The following is an 11,594-nucleotide window of genomic DNA, read 5'->3' on the forward strand; positions in this document are numbered from 1 at the left end:
AGAAAGTGACATGTCCAGTTAATGGTAGAGCCAGAATGGGCTCCATCAGGGCCATCTCCTCTGGCCCTCAGGTCAGAAGTCAAGTTTGGGTATAAAAGTCCTGTAATGGAAATGGTTTGGGAGCTTGGAGTGTTCAATCCAATTCGACTTGAGCAAATCTCTGAGCTTCAGTTTGTTATCTGTAAATGGGGTAAATATTGCCTGTCTTGCTCACCTGAAAACTGAATGTTATGGTATATATGGAAGTACTTTGTACAAGATATGATTTTTTACCTGTGTTGTCTAGTGTGGTAGCCACTAGCCGCATGTGGCTATTAAAATTTATTTAAAATTAAAGTAAAAATGTGGTTCCTGATACTCACTGGCCTTATTTGGTAGCCTAGTGGCTACCACATTCACTAGCACCATCGTATAAGAATATAAGGAAGTGGGTGGTAGTAGAAGCGTCCCTTCATTCTGGGGTCAGAGTCCCCGCTCCCCTCAACAGGTCCCTCCCCCACGGGGCTCACAGCCCAGCTGGGGAAGAGCAGACTTTCCTGAGAGAAGCACACTGACAGTCAGTCCCAGATGGCGGTTCCGAGTTCAGGCTCCAGGGTTCAGCAAGGGAGGTAAGCCACCTGACACAGCCTGGTCTCGCACCGGAGCCCCACGATGCCACACCTGGGAGGATGATGACTGGGGCCACAGTGAGAGGCCAGGCACACAGGCCCTGTCCTGAATATTCACGTTTCCCCACTTCTTTTTGGTCTGTTCACTGAAGTGGCCACATCTGTGCCCTTGCTGGGCTGACTCCCCTTAGGAGTAGCATCTTTAGGGCTGTGTGGGCAGCTCACAGTGACCACTGCTTAACTGGTCCTCCTCAGTCACAAGGGGAAGGTGCCATCTGGAGAGCAGGAACCCAGCCCCACTGGACTGCAGGGTGGCTACTGGCCCCTTCCCGGAGAATATGGAATGGGGACCTAGAGAGAGTGACTGAGTTCCTAAGAGCCAATCCCCAGTGTGCTCTTGTTTACAAAGAAGCTCTGGAAGAGAGGAGTGCAGAAAGGGGGAGGGGGACAAAGGGTGTGTGTGCATCATCCTCCCAGTGCTCGGTCCCAGTACTGTCCCGAGGCTCAGCTCTCCTGCCTTTGGGCTCCACCTGCTTTTCTTTTTTTTAATTTCCTCCGTATACTCCAATATGTCTTCTATAAATTGTGACTGCAAGAGTCCTCCCTAATCTAGTGCCAGGGCCAGTGAAATTACCAGCTGGGCCAGAAGAGGTTGGGTGGTCTCCAGGGAGCCATAAGGTGACTGGACCTGGACATCTGGCCATCTCCTGCCTTGCCCCAGGTGGCCGTCACCTGGCCCTGGCACAGCTCAGGGCCCGACTCCATCCCTCCTTCCACAGGAGGAAGAGCCACTTCCATAGCTGCCGTGAGTGGAAATACCTCCTATCAGTGCTGACCCTGAGCAGTGCTGACCCTGAGCACTGCAGCCCCCAACCCCAGCTAATTCCCCATGTCCATCCTGGGGAAGACCCAACTCCGTTAGCTCCACAGCATTCTTCCCAGATGACAGCAGCACTTACCCACTGCTAAGTCAGAACGCCCTGGCCCCTTCCAGGCTGGGAGCATCACTGCCACCGTCTCCCCTCTCAGCACCTGCACCCAGGTCACTTGTGTACCTGGAGGCCTCACCTGGGCCACGAGACACAGATGCCTGGGATTCTTCACTTCCTTCCTTCAGAAAGACTGGGGGCACCGCTCATGACACAGCCCTCCCCTCGCACCACCCCCTCCTGCGGCTGCCACCACTCACTCCACGAGAGCCACAGAGGAAGCCAAACGCCCTGGTTATCTCAGGTTCTTCCTGTCTGGGAACAGGGCCCTCCTCCCTCCTCCACCACTGGAAGGGAGTTCAGTGCCTTCTTCTGTGCCCGAAGGATGGGCTCCTTCTCTGGTTCAGGGCACTTGAGACAAAACTGCCTTGTCTGGCCGTCACCCGCTTGGGCTTAAAACTACCACGCCCCCTCCTTCGCTCTCCCGTGCTGAAGTCTGCCGTCCTCCCCAGGGCAAGGTATAAGGGCAGTGACCGCGCTGACTCATATTTTCCCGTGTGTTATAGTAGCAGAGTGATAGCAGCACCGACAGCATAACAAGTCACGATTTAAGTAACTTAAGAAATCATCCGAGCGCTTATGAAATGCCAGGTACTGAGCTGACTGCTGAGCAGACACGGTTTCATTAAACCCTCACAAGCACCTTGGGAGGAAGGGACTATTATGTTTTCCGTGTTACTGATGAGGAAGCTGAGGCTCAGAAAAGCGAGGTAACCGCCCACGGCCTATGGCTGGTGACTGACAGAGCCTGGAATCAAACCCCCAGTAAGAGGGGAAGGAGGCGGACAGTGTCCTCCACAAAGCCAGTCACTCCAACATCCCCTTGGTGCTTGCGGGGAGGGGTGTGTGTTTTGGGGGGTTGCTGTATTTCTCAGCATATCTACCTCCTTTGACAAAGAGCCCCGCCTCACCCTGCAGCCCTCACACTGGCACAGCAGAAATAGTGTCAGGTTGTCTGAACAGTACCTCGCCCTTCACAGGGCCTGATTCACTGGGAGTGATGCGCTCCCACGCCCCCCGGCAGCCTCACCCTGTCTATTTTGGTGTGCTTGTCATAGAAGAAGGGCAGAGCCAACCTCCTTGCCTCTGAGAGGCCCCTCCTACCTTCCCACAGCCAGGCTGGCCTCTGCTCCTACGCCGGGGCGGGGGTGGGGGGGCTGGGGGGGGCGGGGAATGTTCACCTCTTAGCTGCCAGCTTCTCTTTACCAGTGCACAGGCACCTTCCCTCCTTCCCTTCCTCCGTGGTGTAACGTCAGAGATTCAGGAGGGGTGACTATAGAGATTGAGGATATGTACTTTGATGTCAGAGCAATACGAGCCCTGTTCTGCCCCAGTCAGCTGTGTGACCTTATGAGTTACTTAATCTCTCTGAACCTCAGTTTTCTCATCTGTAAAATGGGGGTGATGGTTTCTACCTCTCTGCATCATTCTGAGTATTGAGTGAGCAGGGGGTGATTTGCACAGTGCCTGACACATGGTAGGATCGCAGTAACAGTAGCTGCAGTTTTATTAAGGGAGGCACCTGATCTGCGTGCTGCAGAAAGAAGCTGGGGGTTGGTGCCATCCCTCTTGAGGGGGAGTCTCAGTCAAGGCTCCTGGGGTTTGGGAGGAGCTGGTGTGGAGACTGGAAGGATGAAGTGTCTTTGTGCCACGACTGTTCACTTTCCACATCCGTTCCTCCCCTCCCAGGACTGAGTCTCATCTTCATGTAGCAGGGAGCTGCCCCTAGGGGTCATTTGAAGAACTGTTTCACTTGCCCAAAACCTTGTCATTTGGTGTCTATAAAGCCCCCTTTTTCCCTCCTTGTGCCAGGAGGGAAGGGATTCTGGATTCACATTTATCATTACTTTATTCAGCAAGTATTTACTGTATGTGCACCACGTGCCAGGCATTTTTGTGGGTGCTGGGACTGAATCCCCCGCTCGTATGGAACTCACATCCGGTAGTGCCGAAAGCCTGGAAAGGCCCTCTCAGGAGATCTGCAGAGACTTCTCTTGCACTGGAACCTTCACTGTCTCCCTTTTGCCTGTGGATGAGATACAGGCTCCTTGCCTCCTGGGTACCCTCCGCCTCCACTTTCCTTGTACGCATTTCCTGCTTGCCTCTCGCTTGAGCGTTCTGCTCCCCTGAGACCCCTCTTCTTTCTGTTCCAGGGCAGCTGACACTTTTCTGCCTTTACTCGTCTGTCTGCCTGAGCTCCCCAGCTCCTCTTCCAGGGCCAGCTCGCATCGTCACTAAGTCCCCCGTGAAGCCGTCCCAGCCACTGAGCGCCATCAAGGTTATTCTGCTGGGGCCACTCATATGCTTTGACACTGACAAGGTCTTACCGGCCACACCGCTGGCTTTGTGAGAACAGACCTGTGAGTTGGGCCTCTTCAGCTCTGCTGATGGTGTGCAGAGACGGTGCTGAAGAACTATTTGCCTGACCGGGACAAAGCTCTGAGTTAGGTGTTCAGGTGGGGTCAGGCTCAAAGGGCTTTGCCTTTCTCAGAAGGTCTTGGAGTGACCTACCCAGGTGGCCTGCCCTCTTGCCAATGTTCTGAGCCTCAGCGGTAAGGCCCTGTCGTATTAGAGGACATTCCCAAAGTGCTTCTAACTCCCTGAGATGCCTCAGGGGTTATTCTGGTCAAAGACAGTTTAAGCTGGTTGCTTTTATAGAATCTGATTTAAATTTCCACCCAACTCTGGCTAGTTCGGTGTAAAACTAGTATTTCACCACTTCTTTGCAGCGTTTTCAGTTGCTCACTGATACCTGTGTGATACTACAGCTGCTGTAGCTCAGGGGCCAGACTCAGACTCGTCCCTAAAGGCACAGGCGCCAGGCACGGACGGCTGAGCTACCATCACTGAGTCGGCACTGGTCTGTGGGTCCCAGCTCCAGCCCACGGCCAACATCTGCTTACGTGCAAGTCATGGCCACCTTTGCAGTGAATTCGTGTTGCAAGCGTCTTGTATCTCTATGAGGCATCAGAGTTTTTAGGGTTTTAAGTAAACATCATATCATGACTCCATCAGTGAATTTTGCAGTTAAAATACCCCCCAAACTCAACATGTCTGTCTTTTTAGAAGTTGTACATTTGTGTTCATTTATGAAAACCACACTTGTGAATTAATTCACTTGTTTTACATTCTTAAGTGAGCTGAGGGGAGGGTGTTGTGATCACATCGGGGGCCTGAGTGGTCCTTCAGGTTCTTCTCTGAAGGTAAAGCCACCTCTGAAGTGGACTGGGCTGCAGTTCCGCTTCACATTCTGCTTTTTAATCATTCCTGCTTTGGGTCACCGTGTCCTGGAGTGGAAAGTGGAATGAAAATGGAGTTGTAATCGAAGGTAGTGAGGAAGTCTCTTTTTTATAAGAAACTTGCAGTTAACCCTTTGAAAGAATGAACCATTACTCTTTGGCATTCCCTTTGTATAAATGTGGGTTTTTCCACAGCGGGTTCCTAGCTGTGCAGGACCCCAGCCCCAGGTGTGGCTCTTTTCCCCCGTGCTTGGGTATGCAATCAGCACATACGTGCCTTTCGCCCAGCGTGAAGCACTGAGATGCTCCAATTTGTTTCTTTCTCCCCTACACCTCTGAACCTACTTCTTCATGGACAAAATAGTACCAAAAATAGCCTCTCTCACAGAGTTGTTAGGAGGTTAAATGAAATGATGCATGTGAAGTGCTTAACAGGGCATCTGGTTTGCGGTAATGCACAATCGCTGCCAGCCTTTGCTGACGTTGGTGGTGAGAGGCGCTGCTTTGCTAAGATTTCTGCTGCTCTGCGGCCCCGGGTGGGCCTTAGCTCCTCAGTGGATGGATCTGTAGCGCTTCTCTTCGGAGCTGTTGAGGGCAGCAGAGGCAGTGGTGGTGGGAGAAGCCCACTCGGAAGCTTGTGACGTCAGCGGCCACAGCACCAACTGGTCAACGGGCCAAGGCAGATTTACACAGGAGACACTGGCCCAACTTTTTAAGAAACCGAACTTCTGGCAAAAAAGTGATCTGTTGAGCCTTCCGAGTGTGAATACAAAGAAATATCATTTGTGTAATATCAATAGGAGCTTTATAAAAAAAGAAAAACACACACACACACAACCTAAAGAAATAAGTGGGGTTTTCGGCTGTAAGAGGGTACAGAGCAAGTTGGGATGGCTCGTCGCTGTGCAAGCACTGAGAAGGTGTAGGGAGACCAGATTCTTCTTCCAAAATACAAACCAAAGGCCCCTTTGTTGCAGATTGGACAAGAGGTTGCCTAACCTTGGCCACTCTTGTTGAACTTGTTTAAGAAGCCCACCTGATGCCCTGACTGGTTTCTTCCTTTCTTTGTTCGGCTGAAGTCTTCGCTTGAACAGAATCCTCTCCTTTTAGGAAGGGAGATGAGGATGGAGAACCAGGTGGTGGCTCCTGCGCTTGGGCCCTCGAAGTCCCGACTGGTCCAGCACACCCTGCCCACACCCCTCAAGTCCTCCCCCGGGGCTTGTGCCAGTCCTGCTTGGGGCACTGGGCCATGAGTAAGGCTTACATGCTTCTGGCTTCCAGTGTGTCGGTGGGGAGTCTGCCACACCAAGGCTGATCCCGAGGTTGTGGGTATGACCGAGGCAGCAGCCTTAGGTAGGAGGTAGTGAGGGCATCCAACTCAGTGTGCTGGGGCTGGGGGAGCCAGAAGCCTGGGCTCCCAGCCGGCCCCTCAGCCCCTCCACTGCCATTTGTTTGCGGTGGGGGGTGGCTGGCAGCTGGTGGACGCACATTGCCGGGAACCGACAGCAAAGACCAATCCATAAATGACAGACATTTGTGGTCCCAGGATGAGGAAGACCTCTCTCCTCTCCTGGGGTTTGTGTGTTTCTGTGTCTGCAGCATCAAGGGCTAGGGTTCTTCCCCAGGTTACAGTATAGTCCAGAACAGCACTCCGGCTCCCGACAGTTGGTGGGGACAGTCTTGGGAGGAGCTGGTGGGTCCTGGGCTTTTCAGCCATACCTGGCTGCTGGACCTTTTAGCCACCTTTCTACAAATAAGGCCAAGCACAATTTAATTTTCAGAAAGAACTCTGCTCGGAGGAGCCTCTGTGTCCCTTAAGAAGAAGCGTTTTGTGAGGAGCCTGATTTCTGGGAAAGGTGTAATATAGGGTAGAGAAAATCAGCCCTGAGCCCAGGCGGCGTGCGTTTGGATCCTGCTTGGCCTCTGGTTAGTGGGGGAAGATGGTCCAAGTTCTGTCACCTCTCTGTGCCTCAGTTTTCTCACCTGTAAGTTGAGGATGGTGGCGTAGTAGCAAACACATAAAGAGCCTCTGTGTGTGTTCTGTGTACCTCATACCGTTAATTTCTGCCTCCCTCACAACCCACCCTGTGAGGTGGGTCCTGTTAGTATCTACCTATCACCATACTGGAGGCACACAATTCATCAGTAACTAAGCAGGTTAACAATTTATAATAGTGCCTGGGTCACAATGTGCTCTCAATAAATGTCACTTATTTTTATTTTCTGTTGGATGCTTCCATTCTGCCCTTCCACCTCACAGCCAGGGTTAGACTTGGTTTATTCCTCGACTTGAGAAACCTCAGTGGGGATTTGGCTGATAAGAGCTTTTAGAGATCCAGGCTTCAGAGAGCAGCTCTCTCTGATGGAATCTTCAGCCTCTGAAGTGGAGATGCCCTAGGCGGCCAGATGTACCTTGGATGGCCAGTGTCGGGCCTGGGTGTTGCCCCCCTGCAGGTGGAATTATCTCTCTGGGGAAGGGTCAGCAGCAATGCATTCACCCTCCCTCAGGTAGGACTGGCCGTCAGGAAACCTCCCCGTCCCTCTCTTTTCCCCTTCCCCTGTACCTCTGTGAGGCTCTCGGGGGTGGCAGGGGGGAAGGCTTTCCCTGACCCCCAGATGGAATTAGTTCTTCTGCTATGAGTGCTCACAGCACCCTCTGCTTCCGCTCTCATAGTACTCATTTGTACATTCACTCACTCACTCACTCACTCATTTATTCACTTATTCAACAAATATTTACCCCTCTAGGTCATGGCAAAGCACAGAGCTGATCTCCCTGTGGTATGAAACTAGCACAGTATTGTAAAGCAATTATACTCCAATGAAGATCTATTAAAAAAACAAAACAAAACAAAACAAATATTTACCAAGTGCCTGTGACGTACCAGACACTGTTTTGGGTGCTCAGGACACGTCAGGAAATAAAACACATACAGGTGTCTGCCTGTGCATCCTAGTGGGGCTGGGGGGAGATGGGAAGATGGTCCACAGTAAACACAGGAAGTATACGCCAGAAGGTGGAAAGGGGGAATGAGCAGGGTAAGGTGGATTGGAGGCACAGGAGTGTGGGGAGTGAAGCTGGAGTTTGAAATAGGGTAATCAGGGTGGGTCTTATGGCTGTTAAACGCAGGCTGGAGGGAGGGGAGAGATTTTGCCCTGTGGAAGAATGGGAGAATATTCCAGGCAGAGGGGACAGCCTGCATGGCAGCCCTCAGGCCTGACGCGTTCCAGGGAGGACACACGGCAGTAAGATCTGAGGAGTTCTGGGGCAGCCTTATAGGGACCGAGAGGACGTCTTCAGGTCTTGCCTTGGACTCTGAGAGAGATTGGGGGACGTGATCTGAGGTATTTATTGGAAGGATAATCCTGAGTGCTGTGTTGAGTTTAGACGTGGGATGGCCTCGGTGGCATTTCTTGATCCGTATCTCTTTCCTCTTAGATCGTAGACCCCCTGTGGGCACGGGCTGTGGTCTCGTTCTGCTGCTCTAGCGCCGGCAGCCCGTCATTTGTTTTCCATGAACGACTCACGGAAAGCTGGTGCTGGGGCCTGTGGTGCCAGGTGTGACGGGAACAGAGGGAGGCGTGGGCAGCTTTCACCCTTAAGGGTGAGGCTCTGGGTTCCACCTGTGGCAGACAAGCCGGGGCCCAGGGCTCTGGGTAGAGGAAGCAGCGCCCCGCGAAGCTCCCGTTTGTCTACGTGATGAGACCGTGCGCCGGAAAGGAGCCCCGGGTGTGCGGAGGTGCACGAGAAGCCACAGGGAGGGGGCGGCCTGTGGCCAGAAGACGGCCTCCGATGTGAGTAACCCGGATGTCAGCCCCTGCGCATCCTGCCCTCCCCCAGGCCCCTTTGGATCAGAGGAGGAAACAGACAGAAACCAGGACAGCTGGAGACAAATTGCTCTCAGACACCGCCGGTTCCTCAGGTGTCTCGGCACCTCACGGGCCTCGGGTCTGCCCTGCACACATTTCCAGTGGTTGGCTTGCAGTCTGCTTCCACAGAAAGACCCCCAGGCGGGTTCCCACTGAGGAGGTGATTTCCTAATGGCAAGACCCAAAGAATCAGCAGGGCTCTGGCTTGGAGGCAGGCTTCGTGGGGAGGTGGTGCGGTGAGCTGGGCGCGAGCATCAGTACCGAGAGGGAACTGCACAAGTGTGGGTTGGTTCTGACCTTCGGAGGTTTCAGGTGTATCAAGTGTAAAATAAAGAGATGACACACAGCCAGGCACGGGGCTGTCTGCAATCAGCGTAACAACAGCAAAAGCTAACACTTGTTAAGGACTGTGTCCCAGATCCTAAGTTAAGTTCTTCCTGTGGATTTATTTATTTAATGTTTAAAACAATCTTATAAGGTAGGTTCTAGTATCCCAGTGTTACGGACAGGGAAATTGAGGCCTAAAGAGGTTAAACAAGGTGCCCAAGTTCACGCAGCCAGGAGGGAAGGGGTGAGAGGGTGAGTGGGAGTGAATATTGAGAGTAACCCGGGCAGACTGACTCCAAAGCCAGCTCTTGGCCACTGCAGTGAGGACTCGATGAAATTAAATGAGATGATCTGCATGAAAGGCTTAATAATACAGGCGCAAAGCGAGCTTCACTCAGTCCTAACGAAGGCACTGGCTACCCCTGTTTCCTGCATGCTTTATTACCCTGCATTTTGTGCTGGGGGCCCAGCTGTGGATTATTCTAGTCACATACTAAAAATGTGCAGGGTTTTCAGTCTCTTTGTTGCCGGTGAAACTGGTGGCTATCTGCTTTTCCCACAGCCAGTCAGCTGAGGCCTGCTGGCATTTTCACTTTGAGCTTTGGAAGATCACGGGAGTCCTGATAGAGTGTCTTATCTCTTAAGTGTTTTAGAGCTGTTTATTCATTTAACGACTGGAAGTGATTTTTAAAAAGAGAGAAAGCACCTCTTTTGGCCAACAGTGACATCTCCAGAGGTCAGCATCTGGGTCCCCAGGGCAGGCCTGCTGTGGCCTGCCGGTACCTGGGATGGCTGCCCAGAGGGTAGCCGATCTGGTTTCTCTTTGTATCTCCAGGGCTAGTGCAAGGCCTGGCATGGGACAGGCGTGGAAAGAAACAGAGGTAGTTTGTGAATTATGGCCCCATATAGCAGCGTTAGACTCAGGATCCAAAGCTTCAAATTCCCTCCGTTCTCCAGACACGTCCACTCCACTCCTAGGGTACAGAAGGGTCTTGGCCGCAGGCAGGTGGGGTTTTCTGGACAGTTCATATAAGCCAGTGGAATGCCCTCTGCTGAGTCACTGTACCTGGGGATGGGGCGGGTCCTTGAAGAAAGAGCCTTGCTTTGGACACCTCAGGGCCCCATTCCCATCCAACCTGATGCTTGACCTTAGGGCTGTTCCTGGGCTTCAAGTTTTCCCCTTTTAAACACTGAATCTGTGCTAAGAACATTCCACGCAAGATCTTGTCTTCATAGATGCCTCCTAAGAGAATCAATGTTGTTGTTCTCATTTTTACAAATAACAACAATCGGTAAAATAGGTTTAAGGCTACGACCTATCTCCTGGGATTATTTTTGAGGATTAAATGAGATACTGAATGGGGAGTATTTAGCAAGTGTTCTAGAATGGACTAAGTGCTCATCGAAGTTAGTGATTTCTGCTTTTGGAGGCAGAGGGAGAGGGCGGCGGTTATGGATGAGGCAAGTGGGGTTTGGAAGGGTTAAGTGATTTGTCCTTAGCAGAGGCAGGATCTGACAGGGGCTGTCCCTCACACCTCTCTTCCCCCTTCAGTGGGGTGATAACAGCCTCCCCGCCTATAGCTGCAGAGTGTCCTTGAGAAGCCGAGGTTATCTTGGGTGTGATAGAAAAGGTGGAAAGTTCCACCAGCTGGCACATCTCCTCCTTAGGCCTCTGCTTCCTCGTCAGGCTCCCTGACATAGGTCACCTGTGAACTGGGTGGGGCAGGGGGAGATGAGTAGAGGCCGAAGGGGAGGGCTGAGGAGAGGTGGGAAGAGGCCTTGGTTCACCTGGGCCCACGCCCGAGGTAAAGCTCTCAGTAAGCACCTGGAGTCCTCCACGTAGGGGCTGTGAAGTGGGAAGGTTGTTCGACCTCTAAGCCCCAGTTCTCTCCTCTGGAAAATGGAGACACAGTGGTGCCCTTCCTGTGGAGACTTCGAGGAGATGATGCAGTGTGAACGGCTCAGCTCGGTAGAGGAGTGCTCAGAAGCCTGCGGTGATTAGCTAGCTCCGTCACACGCCTGAGGACAGAAGACCCCAGCTGGTCATTTTTTCCCACAAGTCCACACCCCTCCTCCCCCAGGACACCAGTCCCTCTCCTTCCTCAGAGTTAATACAGGTACACCTGCAACAGAGCCCTCTTACAGCATCCCTACCCCTCCTGCCGCCTCTCCCCCCGGAAAGGAACGCCACAGTCCAGCAGTAGCTCCCACTCACTGAGCACCGTGTGCAGAGGTGTTTGCACCATGCAGGTGTCTGTCTCACCACCATCACCACCGTGTGTCAGATACTGTGCACCAAGAACCTGATAGTCATTGTCTCGTTTAAAGACCAGACCACACAATTCCAAGAGTCATAAGCCCGGGAGTTCCTACCGATGGGAAATGGTGTCCTCTTGGCCCCCTTGGTTCAGTAATCACGCCTTAGACCAGGAGGGTGTGGCAGGGTCTGACTCATGAGTGACTCGGAGGCACGTCACAGATGTGCAGTCCCAACAAGAAGGCAGCATCACAAGCCCGAATGGATCCTGGTTTCATTTATAAAAGGCAAAGCCCACTCTTTC

General features: G+C 52.5%; 1 protein-coding gene across 2 annotated transcripts in view; it reads left to right on the plus strand.

The window, feature by feature from the left end:
- The window catches only part of ABTB2 (ankyrin repeat and BTB domain containing 2), a 180,802-nt gene that overhangs the window by 90,295 nt on the left and 78,913 nt on the right, over nt 1-11,594 (plus strand). The gene's annotated exons all lie outside the window — the stretch shown is intronic.

This window comes from Lipotes vexillifer, unplaced genomic scaffold (genome assembly GCF_000442215.2).
Source record: "Lipotes vexillifer unplaced genomic scaffold, Lipotes_vexillifer_v1.1 scaffold451, whole genome shotgun sequence".
Lineage (NCBI taxonomy): Eukaryota > Metazoa > Chordata > Mammalia > Artiodactyla > Lipotidae > Lipotes > Lipotes vexillifer.